We start from the raw sequence: 25,303 nt of genomic DNA, 5'->3' as shown, positions 1-25,303 counted from the left end.
ATTGGAGAAGGAAATGGCAACCCACTCCAGTGTTCTTGCCTGGAGAATCCCAGGGACAGAGGAGCCTGGTGGGCTGCCATCTATGGGGTCGCACAGAGTCAGACACGACTGAAGGAACATAGCAGCAGCAGCAGCATTGTTGTGATTAGGGTAATTGCCAAAGAAGCTTGATGCTATTAAATGTCTTGTTAAGTATTTTTCTTAAACTTTGCTTTTATCTTTTCACATAAGCTATTTGTTGAAGTTAAAACATCAATGAAATTACTAGCAAAAATTGTTGCTATCAGTTTAACAAATATGTATACTTGTTTAATCGTAGAGTCTTTATTTTAAAATAATTTTAGGTTTACAGAAAATTGCAAAGATGTGAAAATTTTAAAATGCCTAACTGATAGTTCCTTTAATTAGCATTACTATTAAAATTTAATATCTTTAATAAAATATTCTTGCCTCTGATTTTTGTTGATTAGAAAGTTTTGTTTGCATGAAAATTTTGCACGTTGTTATCTGTCCCTGGATGTGTTCCACTGTCTCCTAGTTTGCAGTCTGTGGCAACTAGAATAGAATTTGTATCCTATTGTGTGGAAAAAAAAAAACTTGTTTTTTAATTGTGTGAAAATTATATACATCTTAATTATGTTGAATTGGTTCACAGACCTTTTCAGGTTTACTATATCTTTCTACTTCTTGTATATTCATTGTATTAATTTTTGAGAGTTTGATATTGAAACTCCAGTTAAATATCTTAACTTATCCTAAATTATCCTTAAATAAATTTTAGGATAATTAAGGATTATCTTAAAAATCCTTAATTTTTAACTAAAAATAATTGTAATATGTAGAACTATGTGTAAGCTTGTTCTATATTTTCCAAGTCTCCTATAAATATACTATTATACTTTCATAATTTAAAAAATAAAAATTTGTTTTAATGTAGATTATTTTTAAGTGAAAGTGTGCTATTTTAGTTGTCCTTTCCCCTTAAATATCACTTTTCCCATGCTGTAAAATGGCTGTCAATCACATAGAAAGCTGTAAAACATCTATGTATTGATTTATGCTCTACATTTATGAGCATGAATAAACTTTATTGAATCAGGACCATGGGGATCATTTAATTATAGAAACAGGAATCTGCCTGGTAGAATGTTCACAATTTTATATTTTTGTAAAGGAAAAGTAGTTTAAAATTGCATATGCCAAGTTTCTCTTCCCCTCTCTTCTTTTCTCTTGTAGTTATATAATTGAGAGAGTAGTTCGTAAGGACAGAGAGATACCACATTTTCTTGAATTTAAGATGCCTTCAATTGTAAGACATTTCATTATTCTAGTATCTTTAAGGAAGAGACCTTGGCTTTTAAAACTAGTGGTATGACACCAGTAATTGTTAGATGCTTCCTGATTTCAGCAGTGCTAAAATGAATAAAAAAGTGAATTTTAGATCCATGCAAAACATTCATCCCTCTAACACAATTATTTGGTTTGGGGTTTAACTTAGGACCTCTGGCATTTCTAGAAGTTAATGTGAGAATCATTTGTTTAAATTGTGTTGCTTGCTTTTATGCTTAAATACTGTTTGGTGACATGTCCTAACAGTGTCTCTTATTTTAAAAAGGTATTAAAGTTTTCATTTAAGTATTTTCTGTAGACAAATTTGAGTACTTTTCAGGGACAGAATATTAATAAAAAGCCAGGTTCCTTTCATGGAAGTTTAGTACTTGTACTGTGTGGCCTCCAAGAGCTGTTGCCTCATATTCCTTTCTTCTCTCCTGAATTTTCAATTTTTCTCTCTACTGGTTACTCATTCTTTTTCTAGTTTATAATCTACAAAAATTGTTCTCAATCATAATTATTCCCCAAACTGCTATGTTTCTTTTCTCCCAATGTTACTGCTTATTTCTTCTTTCCTAGCATCGCCTGATTCACAAACTGCCTCACCTCCATGATATTTTAAACAATTTTCTGTGTAAGATTTATGTCTCTAAATCTTTCTTGTTGAAGTTCTTTTTTTTAAGGTACCCAGTACTTTTTTCATTTTCTGAAGCTGGTTAGTTGTTAAACCCCATCTTTCCCTGTACTCTATGGCTGTAGTTTTTGTCTGTGTGTCACTTTTATAAAATTATGAATGACAGATTCTCTTCCAGTTTCACTTACTCTTATTCAGAGAATATTGAAATGTGAAAAAAAAAATGCTCTATTGATTTGTCTTTCCAGTATATATATAAATTTAAAGTATAGTATGGATGCACTTTGATTCTCTATGTAGTATATCTGTTATTGGACAGTTTACTTGTTTCCAGAGTCTGTATTTTGTTTTACTTTGTATCAGAGAGTATTTTCATTCATATAACCTTTTGCTTCTCTTGTATTATTTACGTAAGTTGTATTTCTAGGAGTACCACTGATGACTTAGCCATCAATCACAAGGATTATAAGCATTTTGCTGAATATTAACTACTTTTATAGATGTCATCCCAATTTACAGGGCCACACGGCATTTAAATTCAGGCTCATTAGTGTCAAATCTAAAAAAAAATTTTCACTAAATACTGAGTCACTGTGCTGTCTACCTGAGATTAATGTAATAGTGTAAATCAATCATACTTCAATCAAAAATTTTCAATCAGGTTAAATTAAAAAATAATTTTGCTAATTTAATAGTTATAGAAGTATAAAATATTACCTTGCTCATTTATTAGTTATAAAATGATGGCTACTTCATTTTTGTCTTAATGTTTATTTCTTGATTTTTAGTGAGGGTGAGCATTTTCACGTCTGTTTTATATTGAATTTCTTTTTCCTTATGAATTCTGCCCATACACTCTATCCTGTTTATCTAGTAATCTCGTACAAAAAGTATTACAGAGGAGCCTGTCTAAGATGGCAGTATTTCTAAATTATCCTCTTTTTAAACTAAATGTGCAGAGATATTCCTCCATATTCAGAGTCTGATGGCTTTTGCCACTGTGATGCTTGAAATTCTTGTATGTCTTTTAATGTTAAATGGACTTTTTTCCCCCTTCCCTCGTTACATAAAAATTTGGAGGAAAGCCTAGTAACTTTTTCCTTTTATTAATTGACCTGTTTCATTATTATGATAATACAAATTATTCTCTGAAAGCAGTTTGTTGTTGAACTGTGCCTAATGTATATTTCTGCCGCTGCTCTTTACTTAAAAAATGCTTTTCATGAGTAAGATGCAAGTTACTTTAGATTGCATATGATAATTCTGGCAAATGAAGAATGGCTAAATAAATGGACTCTCACCTCTGTCTTCTTATTTATTTGTGGCTGCACCAGGTCTTTGCTGCGCGCGGGCTTTCTCTACTTGCGGCAGGCGGGGGTACTCTCTAGTCTGGCGCTCGGGCTTTCCATCACAGTCCCTTCTCTTGTGGAGCCTGGGCCCGAGGTGCACTAGCATCAGTCGCTGCGGCACGTGGGCTTTGTTGCCCCGCGGCCCGTGGGATCTTCCTGGAACAGGGACTGAACCCGTGTCCCTTGCATCGGCAGGGGAATTCTTAACCACTGGACCACCAGAAAAGGTCTCACCTCTTTCTATAGTGCTGGTCTCACAACCTGACAGAATTTTTGCTGTAATCTGTGCACCATCAACTCAGTTCATCTCGAACTCCTACTTGAACCCCTCACTCTTTGAACTTGCACTTATCTTGTTGTTAGTGTTGTTCTTGTTGTCTGTTGCTAAGTCACATTCAGCTCTTTGCAATCCATGGACTGTAGCATGCCTGGTTTCTCTGTCCTCCACTGTCTCCCAGTGTTTGCTCAAATTCATGTCCCTTGAGTTGGTGATGCTGGCTAACCATCTCATCCTCTGCTGCCCCGTTGTTTTGCCTAAAGTCTTTCCCAGCATGAGGGCTTTTTTCCCTATGAATTGGCTCTTCACATTAGGTGGCCAAAGTACTAGAGCTTCAACTTCAGCAGCAGTCCTTCCAATGTATATTCAGGGTTGATTGCCTTTAGGATTGACTAGTTTGATCTCCTTGCAGTCCTAGGTACTCTCGAGTCTTCTCCAGCAACACAAAACCCACAGTGATTTTGGAGCTCAAGAAAATAAAATCTGTCACTGCTTCCACTTTTCCCCCATCTATTAGCCATGAAGTGATGGGACCAGATGCCATTATTATAGTTTTTTTAACGTTGAGTTTCAAGCCAGCTTTTTCACTCTCCTCTTTCACCCTCATTAAGAGGCTCTTTAGGTATTCTTCATTTTCTGCCATTAAATAGTATCATCAACATATCTGAGGTTGTTGGTATTTCTCCTGGCTGTCTTGATTCCAGCTTGTGAATCATCCAGCCCAGCATTTCACATGATGTACTCTGCATGTAAGTTAAATAAGCAGGGTGACAGTATACAGCCTTGACATACTTTCCCAATTTGGAACCAGTCTGTTATTCCATGTCTGGTGCTAACTGTTGCTTCTTGACCTGTATACAGGTTTTGCAGGAGGCAGGTTAGGTGGTCTGGTATTCCCATCTCTTTAAGAATTTTCCACAGCTTGTTGTGATTCACACAATCAAGGGCTTGGCATAGTCAGTGAAGCAGAAGTAGATGTTTCTCTGGTATTCCCTTGCTTTCTCCATGATCCAGTGAATGTTGGCAATTTGATCTCTGGCTCCTTTGCCTCTTTGAAACCCAGCTTGTACATCTGGAAGTTCTCAGGTCATATACTGTTGATGCCTAGCTTGAAGGATTTTAACATTACCTTGCTAGCATGTAAAATGAGCAAAATTGTACAATAGTTTAAACATTCTTTGACATTGTCCTTCTTTGGGATTAGAGTGAAAACTGACCTTTTCCAATCTTGTGGCCACTGCTGAGTTTCCAAATTTGCTGACATGTGTGTGTGTGTGTGTGTGTGTGTGTGTGTGTGCATCACTTTAACAGCATCATCTTTTAGAATTTTATATTTAAAATTCCATTACCTCCACTAGCTTTGTAGTAATGCTTTGTAAGGCCCACTTGACTTAATACTCCCAGATGTCTGGCTTTAGGTGAGTGAGCACGTCATCATGGTTATCCCGGTCACCTTTTTTGTATAGTTCCTCTGTGTGTTCTTGCCACCTCTTTTTAATCTCTTCTTCTTCTGTTAGGTACTTGCTGTTTCTATCCTTTATTGTGTCCATTCTTGCATGAAATGTTTCCTTGATATCTTCAGTTTTTTTTTTAAGAAATCTCTAATCTTTCCCATTCTATTTTTTTCACTATATTTGTTACTATTATCCTTTCTTTTACTGACTTGAATTATGGGCATTTCCTAAAGTTCCATCCATAGTTACTATCCCCTTTTAAACATTCTCTTTTGTGAGCGCAGCCTTTTTCCATGTTCAGTTCAGTTCAGTTGCTCAGTCATGTCCGACTCTTTGCGACCCCATGAATCACAGCACGCCAGGCCTCCCTGTCCATCACCAACTCCTGGAGTTCACTCAGGCTCATGTCCATCGAGTCGGTGATGCCATCCAGCCACCTATTTCAAAGCTAGCTTAAACCCCAGCTGTAGCCCTGTCTTCTCTTACCAGCCAGAGACCCACGTTTTCAACTGTTGACTCTCTTGTGTTATAGCAGATTCACCAGCTTAAGAGCCTGGGCAACAATGTAAATGAGTAAAAAGCAGGTCTTTGAGTAAGGAAAAAAAAATGTTTTTCTACACTAAGAAAAACAATAGTGTTAGTGGGGTGATAAGTGGCCGTTGACATAGACTCAGGGTCAGGAAGGCAGTCTTGGAGATGGTGGAGAGCAGGAGCCTGCAGTCCCCACGCAGGCAGTTAGGCTCTGGCCTTTATTGCTATCTGGGAATGTTGGGCCCAAAGTTACCAGACTCCCAGTTTCTCAAGAGAAGCTGTAAATCAGAATTTGCATGGTAAATACCGTACATTTTCAAGGACAGGTTGAATTTTTGTTAAGTACTGCATGGGCCAAAGAAAACATGCCTGTGGACCAAGTTCAGAACACAGGCTGTTAGTTTATAACAGTGTCTTTCTGTAAAGACACTTTAAATGTTGTACGTCATCATTAGGTTCTCCCCCACCCTCCCCAGGCTTTTTTTATTTCATTGTTCCTTTAATGGGAGAACCATCCATTTGGTTATTTAAGCCAGGAACTTCCTTGTCACCATGGACATCTTCTTACCTCATTACTTCTTTATTTTGGAGGAGTGTTTTGGGTCAAGAGATAAATAAGCTTTTTATAAATTAATGGAGATTGGAACACGTTTCTTAGCAGAAAGGAAGAGGATAATGGGCAGAGCCCAGAATGTCCACTGGGATGGGATCCAAGGTATAGAATCCAGCTACAGAGCTCCATGATCTGATTCTGATCACCCTTCATACTTTTGTTTCCCAGTTTATCAGGTTGGTAAGGAATCTGCCTGCAATGCAGGAGACCCCGGTTTAATTCCTGGGTCGGGAAGATCCCCTGGAGAAGGGAAAGGCTACCCACTTCAGTATTCTGGCCTGGAGAATTCCATGGACTGTATAGTCCATGGGGTTGCAGAGTCAGACACAACTGAGTGACTTTCACTTTCATATTCTTATTTTAACCCCAAGTAATCATTTTATCTTTGATTTTTTAAATGGATATCATATTTTCTTGAATTTTTTGAGGAACTTTATTCTTTTAAAAACATGTTTGTTTTCTTGTGGTAACTCTTTTTCTTCAGGTTCTTGAATTTAGTATGTTTTTCCATGTTGCTGCTTTCCTTAGAGTGATGATTGCGTAGGGGAGGTAAAATAGGGGGAAAGATTATAAAAAAATTTTTAACATGTACTTGGGGATTTTCATAGGAAAATAAAGACCCAGAGAACCAATTAGGCCTAATGTTTATATATCAAGTTGAACAATGAGTACCGATTGTGAAAAAATAACAAAGATATGTAGGCGGAGGTTAAGGGAAGATAAGGTTAATTTTTAAAAGATTTGATTATGCAGATTCTTCTCAGCCTTGACTCCCTGTCTCTGGTGATCAAAATGTGCTTTTCCTCCAGGTGCAGGGAGAGCATGTTTCACACGGGAATTTTTTGTCTCCTGTTTTCAGGAAGAAAAGGGGAGATCTGAGTGCCTTTTTTGCACCTGTTGTTTTAGTGCCACTAGCTCAGAATAGTCGGTATGCCAAAATGGTATGTTTCCGAGTAGCAAATTCTAACCCCCTTCAGTTGCTTATGGTAGACTTGTTTGCAGTAAGCGAGGGGACCAGAAGGTTGAGTTCAACGTTGTGGACAGTCTCTCCACCTGTGCCTGTGGGCTCCGGTTGATGGGTGCCGTTGTGGGTGGGCCAGCCACATGGGGTAGAGTGGACTTCCCGAGAAGATGTGTGGGTTCCTTGCCTTCAAAGTGCTGGTAAACTGCAAGTCATCTGGAATGGTCGTCTGTAAGGCTGTTCTCCCCCATTCTGAGTAGCTAAATATGATGATTATGATTTGAGTCTGTTTCCTTCCTGCTTATTTTGAGTGAAAAGATCTGTATGTTGGCTGACTTTCAAGAATTTGGTAAAGAACCTGGCTATTTAGCGTTCAGGCCAGATGCACGGTTGCCACTGTAGAGAGGAAAGCAAACATTGCCTTCTGATGATCCATTGTGCTCTGAAGGGAAGAATGGAGAACCCGTGTGGCAAAATTATGGCTCAATAACTTTGGTTAGACTGACACACGAAGTATATACCCCTGAGAACGGAAGTTTCCCTTGACGTGTCTGTAGTGGATTCGAGTGCATTTCATGTCTTCTGCTAACCTGTATAATTTCTTCTTACATAAGTAAAGATTGTCACCTCTGCTTAAAAATAGAAATCTTTTCTACGGGCTCTGGGATTGCTCTTTTTCAAAGAGCGTTGTTAGAAAGCAAACAAAATGAATTAGAGCTGAATCAGTTAGAACTGCCACTTGATGTCTCTATGGAACTTACCATCTGTTTTAGAGGTTTTGTACATACACCCACCTGTATAAAATGTGGACCAAGATATTCTAAATTCTGAACACTATTATATAACATTTAAAATCATGGAGAATAGATTGCATCTTAGATGCCAAATTTAAATGCACAGCTTGCGATTTTTCCAAATTGTTCAAGTTAATTTTATAAGGTATGAAAAACCTTTTGGTTTGAGGATACTTAAGAGGTTCCTGGGCACACTGTACTCTAACCTTGGCCGAGTCAGCTTAGAACATGGTGTCATCAGAGCTCATTGCTATCAGAGGATTGCAGATAAAACTCAGAGTGTTTTACTTACATGAGTGTTTTGTTTTTTAAATGTGTTGTACTGAATTGAAAAGATGGGTTTTTTTTGTTTGTTTGTTTGGACAGGAGGAGATAGAAAGTTGTACTGTTTCTAATATATATTTTTAGATGAATTCATAGTCTAATTGGTTTAAGTTCTTAGAAGTAATTTCACTCATCTTGGTGGTGGAGTAACAGAGTAACATTTTTTTTTCCTTTAAATACATAAAGAAAAAATTTGAAAAACCATAAGATAGATGGTGCCTTGGCAAGTGTTTTCAACAGACTTGGGGAATTTTAAGTATGGTCTTCTTAAATAACTAAACAAGATCTGTGGTTTTCTTTTGTTAATCTGGTGTTTGCCGTGGACTAAATATTGTGTTCAAAACTATAGAAAGTTATACTGTTATCTCTTGGAGGACTTAATTGTTTGTATCTTGGAAACATTCAACAATTCTAAGGAAAAAAACTATGGGAAGGTTTTAATGACTGTTAATGAGTATTGATCCAGCCGTCTGTGAGCTTGTAATCTAATTTTTTTTCATTAGGTTTATCACTAATCTTTTTCTGAAGAAGTGTTTAAGGATATTGTTCCCCTGACTTTTTCTTTACTGGTGCATTTAGCGTTAGAGTTCACTGATACTATTGCAAAGTCATACTTGGGCTTCCTTGATGGCTCAGACAGTAGCGTCTACCTGCAGTGCGGGAGACCCAGGTTCTATCCCTGGGTTGGGAAGATCCCCTGGAGAAGGAAATGGCAACCCGCTCCAGTATTATTGCCTGGAAAATCCCATGGATGGAGGAGCCTGGTAGGTTACAGTCCGTGGGGTTACAAAGAGTCAGACACGACTGAGTGACTTCACTATGCTTTGTTTTCCTGTTTATTCTACTGGTGGAATTTGGGGTGTTTGCAGTTTTCTGTGGCTGTGAATAATTGTATTTGTCTCTGAGTGACAGTTCTCCAGGTGACCATAAACTCAGGAGTGAAATTGCTTGCTGATTGAGTATGTCCGTGCTGGACAATTTTCAAAATGATTGTTCCAGCACATGACTCCCAGTGGACTCTAACTATTTCCATTGCTCCCTATCTTTGCCACACCCTTGACATTGTCTGATTTCTTAAATTTAGTCAAACTGATAGGTGTGTAAAGATGTTTTTGTCTTCCTGTAATTACTAAAAGCACCAAGCATTATTTATTTTAAGGAGCTTTTGTATTTCCTTTTCTAATTTTTTGTCTACTTTTCTATTGGATTGTCTCTCTTACAAATTTTTAAGAGATATATTCTAGATACTTATATTTTGCTGGTTATGTGTTTTCTAACTTGTGGTTTATCCTTATATTTTCTTTATGATCTTTTTTTAATGAACCTAAGTTCTTCACTGTGATGCAGAACAAATTTACTATTTTTCTTTATGGTTTTTCTTTCTTATGTTGTTAACCTATTCTGAGACCATAAAATCTACATTTATTGTCTACTAAAATTTTTATAATCTTGCCTTTTACACACATGTCTTCAGTTAAATTGGAAATGACTTTAACACAGAGAGTGGAATAGGTATTCAATTTAATTTTCCCCCATGTGGATAAAACATGTGTGCAAGTACCAATATTAAATAATTCAACCTTTCTGTGTTTATTTGTAATTACTGCTGTGTTGTAATTGATCGTTGGTAGGGTAAGTCTCTTACTACTGTTGTCTTATGGAGTGTCTTGATTCTTCTCACACCTTTGGCTTTTCATGTAAACTTTATGTATAATAGCTTTATTGAGTTCCTTAAAGAATCCTATGGATGTAGACGTGTGTGTATGCATATATGTAGAAACACATACATACATCTGTCCCTCAGCATCTGTGGGACCTTCACAGATACAAAATCTGAGGATGCTCAAGTCCCTTATATAACAAAGCGTAATATTTGAATGTAACCTGTGCACATCCTTCCTCCCTTAAACTTTTCATTTCTAGTTTACTTGTAATACCTAATGCAATGTAAATGCTATATAAATAGTTGTGAATAACATGTACATGCTGTGGAGGGCACATTCACATTTTGCTTTTGGAACTTTCTGGACTTTCCCCTCCGATATTTTCCATCCATGTTTGGCTGAATCTGGGTTGGATGTGTAACCCATGGCTATGGAAGGTCCACTGTATTCCCTAGTTCTGTCACTAAGAGTTCCTGAGAGTAGTCCATGAGAGCAATAAACACGTCTAACATCTGGTCTTGAATTCTTTGTTTTTAATTGAAGTATGATTAATATACAGTTATAATATTTATTTCAAGTGTACAGCATAGTGATACCACATTTATGTACTTTATGAGTGATCACTGTAAGTTACCATCTGTCACCATTTAACGTTACTATGGTATAATTCACTATATTCCCAATTCTGTACATTCCATCCTTATGACTGACTTATTTTATAACTGGATGTTTGTACTGCTTGGTCACCTTCACTTATGCGTACTGGCCTATCATTTTCTTTTTTTTGGGGGGATAGTGTCTTTGGCTGTTTTTGGTATCAGGGTAATGCTAGTTTTGTAGAATGAGTTTAGAAACTTTCCTCTTCGACTTTTCAGAATAGTTTGAGAAGGATAGGTTTTAACTCTGCTTTAAATGTTTGGTAGAATTCGCTTTAGGAAGTCATCTAGTCTGCTTCTAGACTATTGGGCTTCTATTTATTGGAAGGTTTTAAAATTACTGACTCAGTTTCATTACTAATAATTTGGTCTACTCGAGTTTTCTCTTTCTTCCTGGTTCTTGGAATATTGTTTTAAAAATTTTATCAATATCTTCTTGGTTTTCTGGTTTGATGGCATATAATTGTTTGTAGGAGTCTCTTATGATCCTTTATATTTCTGTGGTATCCATTGTAACATCTCTTTCCTTTCTGATTTTATTAATTTGGAGCCTTTTTCTTTTTTTCTTGATGAGTCTGACTAAAGGTTTGTCAATTTTATTTATATTTTCCAAGAGTCATCTCTTATGTTGATCTTTTCTATTTTTTTGGTCTCTGTTTTTTTATTCCCACTCTGATCTTTGTTATCTCCTTCATTCTAGTAACTTTGCCTATATCACTGTAAACTTCAGTCTTAAAATTGTTTTTACTGTGTCCCATAGTTAAACGCAACTTCCAACATTTAACTTGTCTCAGGGTATTTTTTTGTCTTTATTGCCCCATTGATTGTTTGGTAGGATGTTGTTCAGTTGCCGTGTGTTTGCCTTTTTTTCGGTTTTCTTCTTATTTATTTCTAGCTTCTCACTGTTGTCTTTGGGAAAGATACTTGATAGGATTTTACTGGTCTTAAATTTATTGAGACTTCTTTGTGGCCTTTTTCAGCTTCTTTTCTTATAAAGATTATTACAAAACGCCTTTCGTATATTTTCATTTCTAGTTATGACCTTTTTTTTTCTTTTTAAATTTAAGTCTTTACTTTAACATTTGCTGAATGGCAGATTAAGTGGTGATGAACTCCTTTAGCTTCTGCTTATCTGGGAAACTTTTAATCTGAATGATAACCTTGCCAGGTAAAGTATTCTCTAAGTTTTTTCCTTGCAGCACTTTGAACATATTGTACCACTTTCTTGTGGCCTGCAAAGTGTCTGCTAAAAAATCAGCTGATAGTCTTATGGGGATTCCCTTGTACATAACTAGTTATTTTCTCTTGCTCCTTTTAAGATTCTCTTATTATATTTAACTTTTGACATTTTAATTATGATGTGTGTTGGGGTTTGATCTCTTTAAGTTCATCTTTTTTGGTGCTCTCTTTTGCTTTTTGAATTTGGACATCTGTTTCCTTTGTCAGGTTAGGAAAGTTCTCCGGTAACTGCAGAAGTACTTTCTCTCTTTGGCTTCTGGGACCTGTATGTGTGTTACTATGTTTGATGTTCCAGAGAGTCCTTAAGCTGTCCTCATTTTTAAAAAGTCTTTTGTGTTTTTGCTCTTCCATTTTGGTGATTTCTGCTACCTGTTTTCCAGATCATTGATTTGTTTTTCTGCATCATCTAATCTGTTGATTTCATCTAGTATAGTTTTCCTTTCAGTTATTATATTCTTCATTTCTGATTGGTTCTTTTTTATATTTTCTCTTTGTTGAAGTTCTTACTGTATTCACACATTCTTCTCTCAAGTTCAGTGAGCATTTTTATGACCACTGCTTTGAACTCTTTATTTAGATAAGCTAATATCTTGTATAACTACAGTAAACTTATCAAAATCAGGAAATTAACATTTATACAGAAATGTTAATTGAGCTACAAACCTTATTCATATTTTGTCACCTATCTTAATAATACTTATGTCTCGACCATGATCCTGTCTCGGATCCAACATTGCATTTAGTTGTTATATTTCCTTTGTTTTCTTTCATCTGTGCTGTTTGTCAAATGGTGATTTTTCTAATTCCATCATTTTTCTCTACACTTAATTAATTGAAATTCTCTTGCAAGAATGAGCTTGACTTTCTCACACATTTATTTTTGTATTCAGTTACTTTCTTTTATTAACATGGACTCATGGGTATTTGTTTTATCCTGTGAGTTATAAGGAGAAGGCAATGGCATCCCGTTCCAGTACTCTTGCCTGGAAAATCCCATGGATGGAGGGGCCTGGTGGGCTGCAGTCCATGGGGTCGCTGAGGGTCAGACACGACTGAGCGACTTCACTTTCACTTTTCACTTTCATGCATTGGAGAAGGAAATGGCAACCCACTCCAGTGTTCTTGCCTGGAGAATCCCAGGGACAGGAGAGCCTGGTGGGCTGCCGTCGATGGGATCACACAGAGTTGGACACGACTGAAGTGACTTAGCAGTAGCAGCAGTGAGTTATAAGGTATTAATTTAAACTTTTATATTTTTGCTCAGTTTATCCCAGATTTGTCCCCTTCAGATTAGTTCCAAAGTCCTTTAAATAAATCCATTATCTTTTTTGAGCACTTTTTTACACTTTGTTGTATTACAGGATGTTCTAGGTTCATCTGATACATTCCCTACCCTGTCTTTGCAGCCAAACATTTCTCTAAGTAGTCCTGGTTCCACTTATTGGAGGATGGTGTTTAGAAGCCAATATTTGAATGCTACGTGTATTCATTGCTACAGGGTTATCATTGCTCCTAGTCTTTGTCAGAGCACAGAGCTAGGAAATATATATGTATATACATATCTATCTCTATCAATATTTATTATCTGCTGAAATGTATATTTAAAACCATGATCTCTCTGATTCCAGTCTAACACCATACAGTTCATTCTGACTTTTCCCCTTTCTTTGTTTATTTTATCTCTAGTCTCAGAGATAAAATAGTCTGAGTTATATATAGTCTGAGTTACCGATAGTCTGAGTTACCCATCGGTAACTCAGAATGAAACACAATCAGTAATAAGTGAACTGCATTACAAAGGTATAAGTAATCACAGTAAGGGAGTACCAAAGAATTAACCTAACTACTTTGGAAACTAGTATCCTGACTATATACTCTAAGACTAGAGATAAAATAAACAAAGAAAGGGGAAAAGTCAGAATAAACTGTATGGTGTTAGACTGGAATCAGACAGATCATGGTTTTAAATATGCATTTCGGCAGATAATAAATATTGATAGAGATAGATATGTGTATACATATATATTTCCTAGCTCTGTGCTCTGACAAAGACTAGGAGCAATGATAACCCTGTAGCAATGAGTACACATAGCAACCAGTCCATTCTGAAGGAGATCAGCCCTGGGATTTCTTTGGAAGGAATGATGCTAAAGCTGAAACTCCAGTACTTTGGCCACCTCATGCGAAGAGTTGACTCATTGGAAAAGACTCTGATGCTGGGAGGGATTAGGGGCAGGAGGAGAAGGGGACGACAGAGGATGAGATGGCTGGATGGCATCATGGACTCGATGGACGTGAGTCTGAGTGAACTCCGGGAGTTGGTGATGGACAGGAAGGCCTGGCGTGCTGCGATTCATGGGGTCGCAAAGAGTCGGACACGACTGAGTGACAGATCTGATCTGATTGTTTCAAACATCAAAATTATACAAAAAGATATATCCAGGGACCTGTTACTCCCCCTCTATTTTTTGTATTCCATCCTCATTCCCCCAGTTCCCACCTTGATGGGTCCATAATGCCTGTAAGATAAAATTAGTTACACTAAGTTCATAGTGTAATTGAAAAGTTCCTCCAATCTCAGTCTTAGTTTGTCCTTCTACATCATGTTCTGGCAGCCTCAGATTTCCTGATATTTCTCAAGAATTACTGGCTCATTCATGCCTCTGCATATTCTAGCTCCGTGCCTGGAAGGATGCTCTATGCCTCCTCTTGTCTTGCCCATTTTTAATTGTTCAAAACCCATTTATTTCAGTTTTTCCCTACTATATAATGACTTGTTTTCCTCACCCTCCTATTCTATTTTCATTTCACCTCTCCTACATTTAATAATTCTCTTCTGTTAAGTCATGGCACTTCTAAGTATTGTGAAACTTTTGTGACATTTGATTTAAATTATTGATGTATAGGCTTTTCATCTTTTTTGTAACTGTGAGCTCCTTAAAGGCAGGAACTTTGGATTTTTAGCATCTAGTTCATTTTCTTCCCTGATAGCTCAGTTGGTAAACAATCTGCCTGCCATGCAAAGGATGGTAAAGAACCATAGGGCTTCCCTAATAGCTAGCTCAGTTGGTAAAGAATCCATCTGCGATGCAGAAGACCCTGGTTCAATTCCTGGGTTGGAATAATCCACTGGAGAAGGGGTGAGCTACCCACCCCAATATTCTTGGGCTCCTCTTGGACTCAGCTAGTAAAGAATCTGCCTGCAATGCCTGGAGAAGGGAAAGGCTACCCACTCCGGTATTCTGGCCTGGACAATTCCATGGACTGTATAGTCCATGGGGTTGCAAAGAGTCAGATACGACTGAGTGACTCACTTCAGTCATTTTTTTCACATATCAATTACACAGTGAATATAGTACAGTGAGTGGATTTCAGTTCTTTTCATTTTTTCTTTACTCTTTATTTCACTCGTGATATAATCCTGTATTTATAGAATGTGGTGCCCATGATCTTGTTATCTCTGGCATTTTTGTATTCTCAGCCTCTCCTCATACATTTGAGCAAAACCTTAGTAATTTAATGGCTTCCTGTGATTGCTGGGAAGTCAACAATAGCTAATTACATTTTCTAACACAGTATAGAGGGGTAGTATGAAATCAAGGTACAGAAATTGTTTAAAAAATATGCAGACCTATAAAGTGCAAGACTGTATTATCTGTCAGATCTGCCTCTTCACTTGAAAATCTGAAACTTCCTGCCCCTTTAACCTATTAGATTGGAATAAATTGTTATGCTGGACACAAAATCCTTCTAACAGTCTTTTAAGAGCCCTGGTCAGGTTTTAAAATGTCATTATTTTTGTCCAAAGTACCAGTTCAGTAACCTTGCAAATTGTGTTTCTGAGCTGCTGCCTTTACTTTCTATTCTGTATAGAGTATTCAACAGATTATGTTAAAATGTAGGGGCTTATTTCCATCAGTATCTTGATCCACCATCTGTTACTTTCCTCTCTCCCTCTGTTTTGCATTCTCTTCCTGCCACTCCTGTGTTCTATTTAATCATAGTTCATTCTCCAGAGTTCTGCCTGGGACGGACTCAAAACAGAGGTTGAGATGTAATGTAGTTAAAGAAAAAAAAAGAAAGATAAAGGGGCATGCTCAGTTGTGTCCAACTCTTTGCGACCCCATGGACTGTAGTCCACCAGGCTCCTCTATCCATGGAATTTTCCAGGCAAGAGTACTGGAGTGGGTTGCCATTTTGTACTCCAGGGTATCAAATCTTCCTGACTCAGGGATCAGACTTGCGTCTCTTGTGTCTCCTGCATTGGCAGACAGATTCTTTACCACTGAGCCAGACAGCACACTAAACAAAGGGGTATTGCTTCAGGGCTGTACTCCATGAGAGTGCAAGGTTAACTACTGCACCCAGAGAGTTTGATGTCCTGGGCAAGTGAGCTATGAGAAAGCATTCACTTTACTGACCTAGATGCTTTATAAAGAAAATTAAAATATTTCACTTTTAATTCAGGTATAACACATATAAAGACAAATGCATTACAAATGAGCACTTTGATGAGTTTTCCTAATTGAGTATAATTGGAAAACTACCATTCAAACCAGAGAATCCAGTATTATTAGACTGCCAGAATTCCCCATTACTCCTCCTCCGCCAGGCTTACTGCCCCCTCCAAAAGGTAACTACTATTCTGATTTACATAGTTTTACCTACTTTTGAACTTGAGTCATGTTGTATACTCCCTCATATATCTGGCTTCTTTGTCTTAATATTATGTTTGTGAGATTCATCTGTGTTATTGCATTAGATATGGTTCATTTATGTTCATTACTGTATGGCATGCAAACTGTCTGTTTTTATAAATAGTTTTATTGAACACAGCCACACCCTTTCATTTACATGCTATCTTTGGCTACTTTTCTACTCCATAGGCAGAATTGAGTGGTTGTAAGAGGAAACAGAGACCATATGGCCTGCAAACCCTCAAATATTTACTGTCTGATCCTTTGCAGGGAAAAATTGACTGATCCCTGCTGTATAGTATACATTATATGAATGTTCCCACAAGTTGCTACCGAGTTTTGGCATTACAAGTAAGGCTTCATTGAAAATATTTTTCTTTAGGACCTATATATGTGCATTCTTAGCAAATATTTCCCTAGAAGTGAAATTGCTGGGCCACAGTTTATATTCTGCTTTATTAGATATTGCTAAACAGTTTTCCAGTTCACACAAGTAGTTTTTGAGAGTTGAACTGCTCTACAGCCTAAGACTTGGTGTTGTCTGACATTTACATATTAGCCATTTGGATCAATATGTAATTTTATCTCATTGTGGTTTTAATTTGTATTTTTATGGTAGTGAATGGTGTCGAACACCTTTTCATACGCTTTTTGGCCATTTTTTATATCCTTTTTAGATAATCTATTTTTTTCTTGGGCTTCCCGGGTGGCACTAGTGGTAAAGAACCCGCTTGCCAGTGCAGGAAACATAAGAGATGTGGGTTCAGTCCCCAGGTCAGGAAGATCCCCTGGAGGAGGGCATGACATTCCACTCTAGTATTCTTGCCTGGAGAATCCCATGGACAAAGGAGCCTGGCAGGCCATCTGTGGTCCATAGGGTCGCAAAGAGTTGGGACACGACTGAAGCTACTTATTAGCACACACATCTTTTTCTTATTTTCTTGCAGTTTTTATATATTCTAAATGAGTCTTATATGTATTTAATACATATATTCAGCAAATATCTTCCTTTCCGATTCTTATAATAATGCTTTTGCTGTATTTTAATGGGGGGATTGGAATATGTCACCCAAAATTTGCCTCTGTCTTTAAAATTATTTTGGACTGAAAGAAGTCAAGATACAGCAGATACAGGAAGAGCTTTTTGTCCTCATGTGTCAATGCAGGCCATGAATTTCCATCTGTGAAAGTGCACCCATCTCCCATACCAGGGAGAAGAGAATGATTCTTCTAACTCCAGACACTTGAGTCTATGTAACACATCTTACTAAACAAGTTTTATCCACCATACATTTCCTAGTCACCTTCCCACAATTTCCCATCCTTAGGTATCTAACCCCCCTTTTTCCTTTGTGTAGTCACTTCACTATTTATTACCCTTCGTTAAAATGGTATATTCTGCCTCTTTAGGTTTTCATTTTCTGTGGCATCCCCATTCACATAAAAACATTAACATCAAATGACTCTTAAGAGTCTTCTCAAGCATCACGATTCAGAAACATCAGTTCTGTGATCCATGAAGGGATTCTTCTACAAACCATAACTAATGCCAGCAACATGGCAGAATCTTATATAAACTGAGGAAAGTGAAATTAGGCATGGTATTGTAGATAGATGAGAGTGGCTATCCTCAGCCTTGTCAAGGCACATCTTCCCCAGGAAAAACCACAGCATCATTAGAGTTTTATGTTTTTAAAGCCCTTCTGAATTGAATGTGACTTGCTATATTGTTACTTGTCCTGAGGTCTGGATAGGGACAGATTTCTTACCTTTCACTTTTCAATATTAAAAGACATTCCAGGGTCTTAAAGTCCCAGTTCTGTGGCTGTGTTTCTTTAGCATTTCAAGGTATCTGAATATTCAAAGATTTTCCTACGATGCAGTGTCAGATATCTGAATGGATATGTGCATTTACCATTCCCCCACCCCAAGACCACTTTCTTAGATCCCTGAGTGTAGAAATTTAGAAATTGAAGCTGGTTTATCTAGCTTTAAGTTACATTGGACTCAGTAGATTGGATGTGTGTTGTAGGAGTTAGACAACATGATTTTTGAGGTTCATTTAATAGTTGCTTTTGTTTCAGTGTTACAAGGAGCAGTCCAGGGCAGTGTTAATTTGTTTAAAATGCATTTGTTTGTTGGTGTTCAGATCTACAAAAGATGCAGGTAGTTTTAACTTGAAGATACCTAGAGGAATTCTAATACCACAGATGTTTTTTCTAATCTCTAAGTTCAGCTATTTACTTTTAAAAGGCTGGTTTACTTCTTCCAGAAAAAAAAAAAAAAAAGACTTTTGTCAAAGTTATACAACTATTTTTAATGAAATTTCTTGTGTACTTAACTATTTTTTCTTTTCTTTTTTTTTTTTAGGTTATATATTGTTAATGTGGATGCTATTGTCCAAATTTCTGTAGCTATGGCACAAGAATATAGTAAGTATTGTACCATACTTCCTATGACCCACATGCTTTGACTTTCTGTCTTTTAAGTTTCTCATTGGAGCAGTGGGAGTATTGAAAGATGTTTTTAAAAACTTTACCTTTTCATTTGGTCATCTGATTTTTATGTTTCTAGCTTTTATATATAACAAATAACAAATGCATCATGATTATGGTAAGTTAATCTGCTAAACACAGAATGATCGGCTAATACTAGCAATCAGAGTTGAATCCATATTATGCATCCCATCTACCACCCATATTTGGGGTTGAGGAACTGACCAGCTCCAGGGTGGGCCCTGATTAGGAGCAAGCCCATCCCTGCTATGCCCGTGCATGAGTCACTCCTTGGGGAGGAGGCATCAGCCAGTGCTGATGCCCAGTGGCATTAACTGGGCAGAGGCCTGGCTTCAGCAATGGTCCTGTAATCTGGCTCTAGCCAAGGAGACTCCAAAGTAAGTTTGGCAAGCGCTTCTGGCAGAAGTCTTCTCATACTTAAAACACAGCTACCGGAAGTGCCTGCCTCTTTCTGTCTTCTTCTGGATGTTGTTATGTGCTGGTGTGAGGTCTGGTGTGGCTCCAGGCTGAGCAAGAAGTCACAAAGGGTGGAAGACAGAGAAAGCAGCCCTGAAGCCTGTTTCTCCTCCAGGAGTCCAAGCATTTGAGCCAGCAACATTTCCTTCTTGTTTAAGCCAGTTTGAGTTGGGAGCCAAAACATCCTAAGTGATTCACTTCGTCTCCATTTTATTTTTAGTAGTCCATTAGTTTCTCCTTGGGAAACGTGGGAGTAATTGCAAAGGGAGGCAAAATAATGCCGTCAAACTCGACTGGCAGGGCATGCTGGTGTGGACGGGCACCCTCTTCACTCTGAACAGTTCACAGGTAGTGGTTTTGTATTCAAAGACATGAGAATGAAATACACTGCTTTCAGATTTTCTCTTTTCTTTCCCTGGAGGTTTTCGCTTTTAGTCAAACCGTTTGGGCTGGGAGCACTGTAAAGGGTCATGGACTACGGGTCAGAAAACCATCCCTTTGTACAGGTGTATGTTTGACAGTGTGGTGCTGCCCCCAGTGTTTTCTTAGAATAGTCTGTATTCAGATTTCTAATTGTTTGCTTTTGTTCTTCAAAAATTACTGTGAATCTCAAATATAAGAACTCTTTAAAGGTTGGCATAACGGATACTTATATATATCCTCCCCCAACACTCTAGGGAAATTGAATGTTTACCAATGCCATGGAACAGTTAAAACCGTGTGATCATCCTCTCTCAAAGCAGTGCCCTTTCTCCACCTCCGAAGAACGCCTTTCCTGGTTTACATCTTTATTCTTCCCTTGCGTTTGTTTGTGCTTTAACTACATATAGATAGGGTGATTTTTGTATGCTTTTTCACTTCAGGTATATGTAAATACTGTGTGTTTTGTTGTTGAAAATCACAAAGAAGTTGAGAAGAAATTCAGTATCACGGAAAGAAGCTATAAATGCATTCTTAGACACTTGTGCAAAGATCTGTTACAAAGCATCTTGGTGACCCATAATGAAATGTGTAAAATTGTTATTTAATTATTTGGCCCCACCATGTGGCATGTGGGGTCTTAATCTCCTGGCCAGGGTTTGAACCCATGCCCCTGCAGTGGGAGCACGGAGCCCTCACCTCTGGACCTCCTGGGGGATGCCCCAGAATGTGTTTGGTTTTAAATGGCTGATGAGTTTAATCAACATGCTTATCTTCTCGAGTCTCATGCTTGTTCTGCTGTTGAGTTCTCTGTCTACACCCGTGCCTGCACTCCTTTAAAGGGTTGGCAAGTGCAGGCCCTACTGAGTCATCAGTGAGCTTTTCAGAGTGTGTAGGTTACATTTTCACTTAAATTCCTGCATTCATCCTGTGGTCAGAATGCATGCTTTTGGTAAGTTTTTGCGTTCTTCTGCACTCTGACAATTAGCCATCTTCCTGACAAAATTGACTTCTCTGCTTTCTAAATTTGTCAGCTTGTCAGTTTTCACCTTGTACTGGTGGCAGCAGTTAACAGAGGAGGTGTCCACTCCTAAGAACGGCTTATGAAGCAAGGTGCTTTGAATCATGTTATCACATTATTCCCATTGTGCCCCAGCATGAGTCTTGGTGGGCTTCCCAGGCAGTTCAAGTTGTAAAGAATCTGCCTGCCAATGCAGGAGACGCAAGAGGCCTGGTGAGTTCATACTGTGTCAGAGAGATCCCCTGGAGGAGGGCATGGCGACCCACTCCAGTATTCTTGCCTGGAGAATCCCATGGACAGAGGAGCCTGGTGAGCTATAGTCCATGGGGTCGCAAAGAGTTGGACGTGACTGAAGCGACTTAATAACACACATGCATGCATGAGTCTTGGAGATGATTTCATAGCATCCTTGTCTGAAACATTTCTCAAGTCATTTAACTTTTGCATTCAAAAAACCCATTCTTCACCCTTGGTTCCTGTTTGGGATATTGCTTCCACAGGACTGAATAGCCATTGCCCCTCAGAGATCATTAATCCTTTCAACTTGGTAGCATAGTTACTGATAAAATGTCAGAGAAAGATTTAGGACAATCAGAAGAGGATTTCCATTTTCTTTTCCTGAACAAAAAAGTAAACTGAAAAGGTTTTCCCCCTTAATTCATATAGATTGTATTTTCACTACAGAAAGGGAAATAAAGACCTCTTTTGTAGAAATCCAATTTTATGTTTTTGTGCTTTGTGTGTGTATTTTTTTGTTGTTAAAAAATGGATCCTTATTTTAATTTTATTTAAATATAACTGTCTTTAGCTTGTTTCCTTATTTGTGGGCCTAGAATCCTGAATTAAAATGTTGCCAATGCTAGAAAATTATAGCCTTCAAATGGAAACAATCAGTGAGGCCCCTAGGAAAAGAGCTAGTAAATCTCTTCCATTGAGAGATGACCAGCCTTCAAATGGAATGCCATTTGAATAGCAGGCCAGATACAGACAGGAAATGCAAGATATTTAAGCTACAGTCCCACAATGTATTTTATATCCGTTTTTTTTGTTTAAAAAACTTGTTTCTTAAGGGGAAAAAAAACCTGTTACTGACATCATCAGTTCAGTGAACTGATGTTTTTGTTTCTTGTAGAAGGATGTCTTCGTATTTATTTCTTATGTAAAGGAATTTGTAGATTGGCTTGTTTTTATGCCTCAAAATGAAATGGTGCCTTTGTGGGGGATGCTCCACTGGGCTGAGGGAACTTCTAGACAGTGACTCAGATCTGTAATTAGGTCTCGCTTTCCGCGCCCTTGTTGACTTAAAAGCTCTGGCCATAGACCATTTAGTCTGGGGAAGCCATACGTGAATCATCTAAATTGGCACAAATTATCCAGAATGCTACTAAATGTTTTCTACTCTTTATTGTGATTGAGGGGACTAGAAAGGGAGACTTCTTTGAATTTGAAGGTATTCTCAAGGGTATGTATACACATTTGTGAAAGCACATCTCATCCTTAGGGTGAAAGGCAATAGAATATTTGACAGTTGTAGGCAGTTCTCATTTTGCGAGTCTGTTTTAGAACATTCCTTCAGGCTTTGTAGCCTTTGCTTTGGGAAGAAGATAGCAACAGTTGCCTGTTTCCCAGCTCCAGTTTGTTCTCCTTCCAGGTTCTTTCAGGAAGGGAGATCCAGTGGCCGTCTTGCTGCCAATGGTCTCAGCTTAACTCCCACAGCACGGTTGACATAGTTTAGTTTATATTATGTTTGTATTTAGTTTATGTTATGTTTGTTTTGCATCTTTTAACTTGAACCCTCTCATCAATATCTTTCATATATATTTAGGATGGAATTTGATAATCCTTTTCTTCTCTTTCTTAAAAGGATGAATCAGCAGACTTACTTAGACCTGCGTCAGTTACCTGGCAGTGAAGTGGGTGAAAGTCGTTTTTTTGTCTTCACTGAATAAGTTCACTTTGTTTCAGCTTATTTTAGTGAAAAACATTAAAATAATCAAATTAATTCTACAGTGGAGGATATTTAAATGTAAGTCATTTAGGAATAAAGATACAATGAGGGCTTTTCTTAGATAGAAAGTAAGCCTTTTAATTAGTTTTTTCTCTCTCTATGGGTTTTCTCTGATGGTGTGTTAAGGATCTTGTCCAGCACTTATTACCTGATTGTTTCTGCCCTGAAGAGAAAAAACAAGCACATTTAGCCAGTCAGTAGCTAAAAGACCAGATTTTCAACTTGTAATGTGAGTTGACTTTTTAATACGTAGATAAATCTTTGTTTTCATGTTGAGATATCTGAGATCGGGCCTTTCAGAGGAATGTGTCTTTTGACATGAAGTAGAAGAAAGCCATGGCTCGTTGCCTAACTGTGTTTTGCAGGCCTTAGTGCTGTTCTGCGTCTGTGGGGTCACGTGAGTTGGGCTGTCTTTGTTGGTCTAGGGCATCGCTGTTTGTTATATACTGTCATAGTCATTTTGGAAAGTCAGGTGTTCAAATTACAAAATTATGGTTAGCAAATCGGCTGAGTTAAGTTGGAAGATTTTAAAGTGAGTTTCTAAGAAACTGGTTGGTAAAGTATTCCTAATTACATGGTTCCTTCAGCTCTTTCCCATGATATAAATCACAAAGGACCTTCATATTAGCAGTTTAGGCTGTGTTTATAAAGGATGCCTGTTCACTAAAAACTGCAATCCTGTTTGTCATAAGGACTTGTTTAGTACCCAATTAACCTTTCACTTAATCTCTCTTTAGAATTAGGAGCCAAGAGACCACGCTTCAGTACCAAATACAAACACCCAACCTTATGGCCTTTAGTTTGCACAGTGTGGAAGTAACTGGGTCATGAGCTAACACCTAAATAGAGGCGTGTGAAAGGTTTACCTCCAGTGGGACTTCAGCATCACCTTATGGCTTCTAGGTTACACTGTGTGAGTTATTTATTCTGTGGCATTCAGTATCTCTCGTCAACAGGTGCATGACAGGCCAGGTCAAGAATTCAAGAGTTCTTAATGAATGGGGATATATCTGGAGTTTTATGCTTGATGATATCTTGTCCCCACAGTAGCAGATGCCTTCTAACTTTCTGGAAATGAAATCTCAATCTTATAATGAATACTAATCCCTGGCAAAAACTTTGCACCGTCTTTTTTTTTTCTCTCTCTCTCTTTTCAAATTAGTTAAACAGAATTAGTCTGATCTGTAGGGTTAGATGCCCTCTGTGTATTCTGCAAACTCTGCTAAACAATGTATGAAGATATATATCGCCTTCCTCTTGAGCCTCCCTCCCACTTGGTAATCCTATTTTATTACTGCATAGTGGCTTCATTTTAAAGATAGAGACATCAATGGATATCCATCCACTCTGCAAGTGTATAGAGCTTGTTGGTTACAAAAATTCAAGCCAAGGCCCAGCATTCATTGTAGCTAAAATTCTGTTCTTTCATGATATTCTACTAATCATTTTGGAGTCATGTTCATTTCATTGTATTTGTTTGAAAGTGAAAGTTGCTCAGCCATATTTGACTTTGTGCAACCCCATGGACTATACAGTCCATGGAATTCTCCAGTCCAGAATACTGGAGTGGGTGGCCTTTCCCTTCTCCAGGAGATCTTCCCAAAGGGATCAAACCCAGGTCTCCCGTGTTGCAGACGGATTCTTTACCAGCTGAGCCACAAGGGAAGCCCAAGAATACTGGAGTGGGTAGCCTATCCCTTCTTCAGCGTATTTTCCTGACCTAGTAACCAAACTGGGGTCTACTGCATTGCAGACGGATTCTTTACCATCTGAGCTTTTGTTTGAAGCATCGAGAAAATCTGGGCAGAGGATGAGATGGTTAGATAGCATCACCAATTCAATAGACGTGAATTTGAGCAAAATCTTCACTAATAGCTTAGTCAGTAAAGAGTCTGCTTACAATGTAGGAGACCTGGGTTTGATTTCTGGGTTGGGAGGATCCCCTGGAGAAGGAAATGGCAACGCACTCCAGTATTCTTGCCTGGAGAATCCAATGGACAGAGGAGTGTGGCAGGCTACCGTCCATGGGGTTGCAAGAGTCGGACAGGACTTAGTGACTAAACTACCACCACTGGGGGATAGTGAAGGACAGGAGAGCCTGGTGTGCTACAGTTCATGGGATCGCCCAAAGTCAGACATAACTGAGCAATGCAACAGCAGCAACTCCAGCAAATTAAAAAAATAACTTTTCCAAAAATAATATGTACCTACAAAAATGCAGGAAGTATATCTGAACATAAAATGAAAATGACCATCTGTAATGTTGCTGTTGAGAAGTAGTTGTGATCAGCATGCACTAATAACGTGCTCTCATAGAACCCAGGGCACACCATTACGGGGGGGGGGGGGGGCCCCAA

The 25,303-nt window shown here is 38.1% G+C and overlaps 1 protein-coding gene across 12 annotated transcripts in view; it reads left to right on the top strand.

The window, feature by feature from the left end:
* SIPA1L1 (signal-induced proliferation-associated 1 like 1) overlaps positions 1-25,303 on the top strand; it is a 389,778-nt gene that overhangs the window by 169,131 nt on the left and 195,344 nt on the right. For 11 of the 12 annotated variants that reach the window (XM_010846654.1, XM_010846657.1, XM_010846661.1 and 8 more), the window contains one exon: positions 18,896-18,957. The gene's annotated coding sequence lies outside the window, so the exon portion shown is untranslated. Of the gene's footprint in view, positions 1-128; positions 151-18,895; positions 18,958-25,303 lie in introns of those variants that run through there. The other variant, XM_010846662.1, reaches the window with a different exon arrangement.

The sequence above is a fragment of the Bison bison genome, unplaced genomic scaffold (genome assembly GCF_000754665.1).
Source record: "Bison bison bison isolate TAMUID 2011002044 unplaced genomic scaffold, Bison_UMD1.0 scf7180017864239, whole genome shotgun sequence".
In the NCBI taxonomy this organism is placed as follows: Eukaryota; Metazoa; Chordata; class Mammalia; order Artiodactyla; family Bovidae; genus Bison; species Bison bison.
The sequence above is the reverse complement of the archived record's forward strand: the minus strand, read 5'-3'. Positions and strand labels throughout refer to the sequence as shown.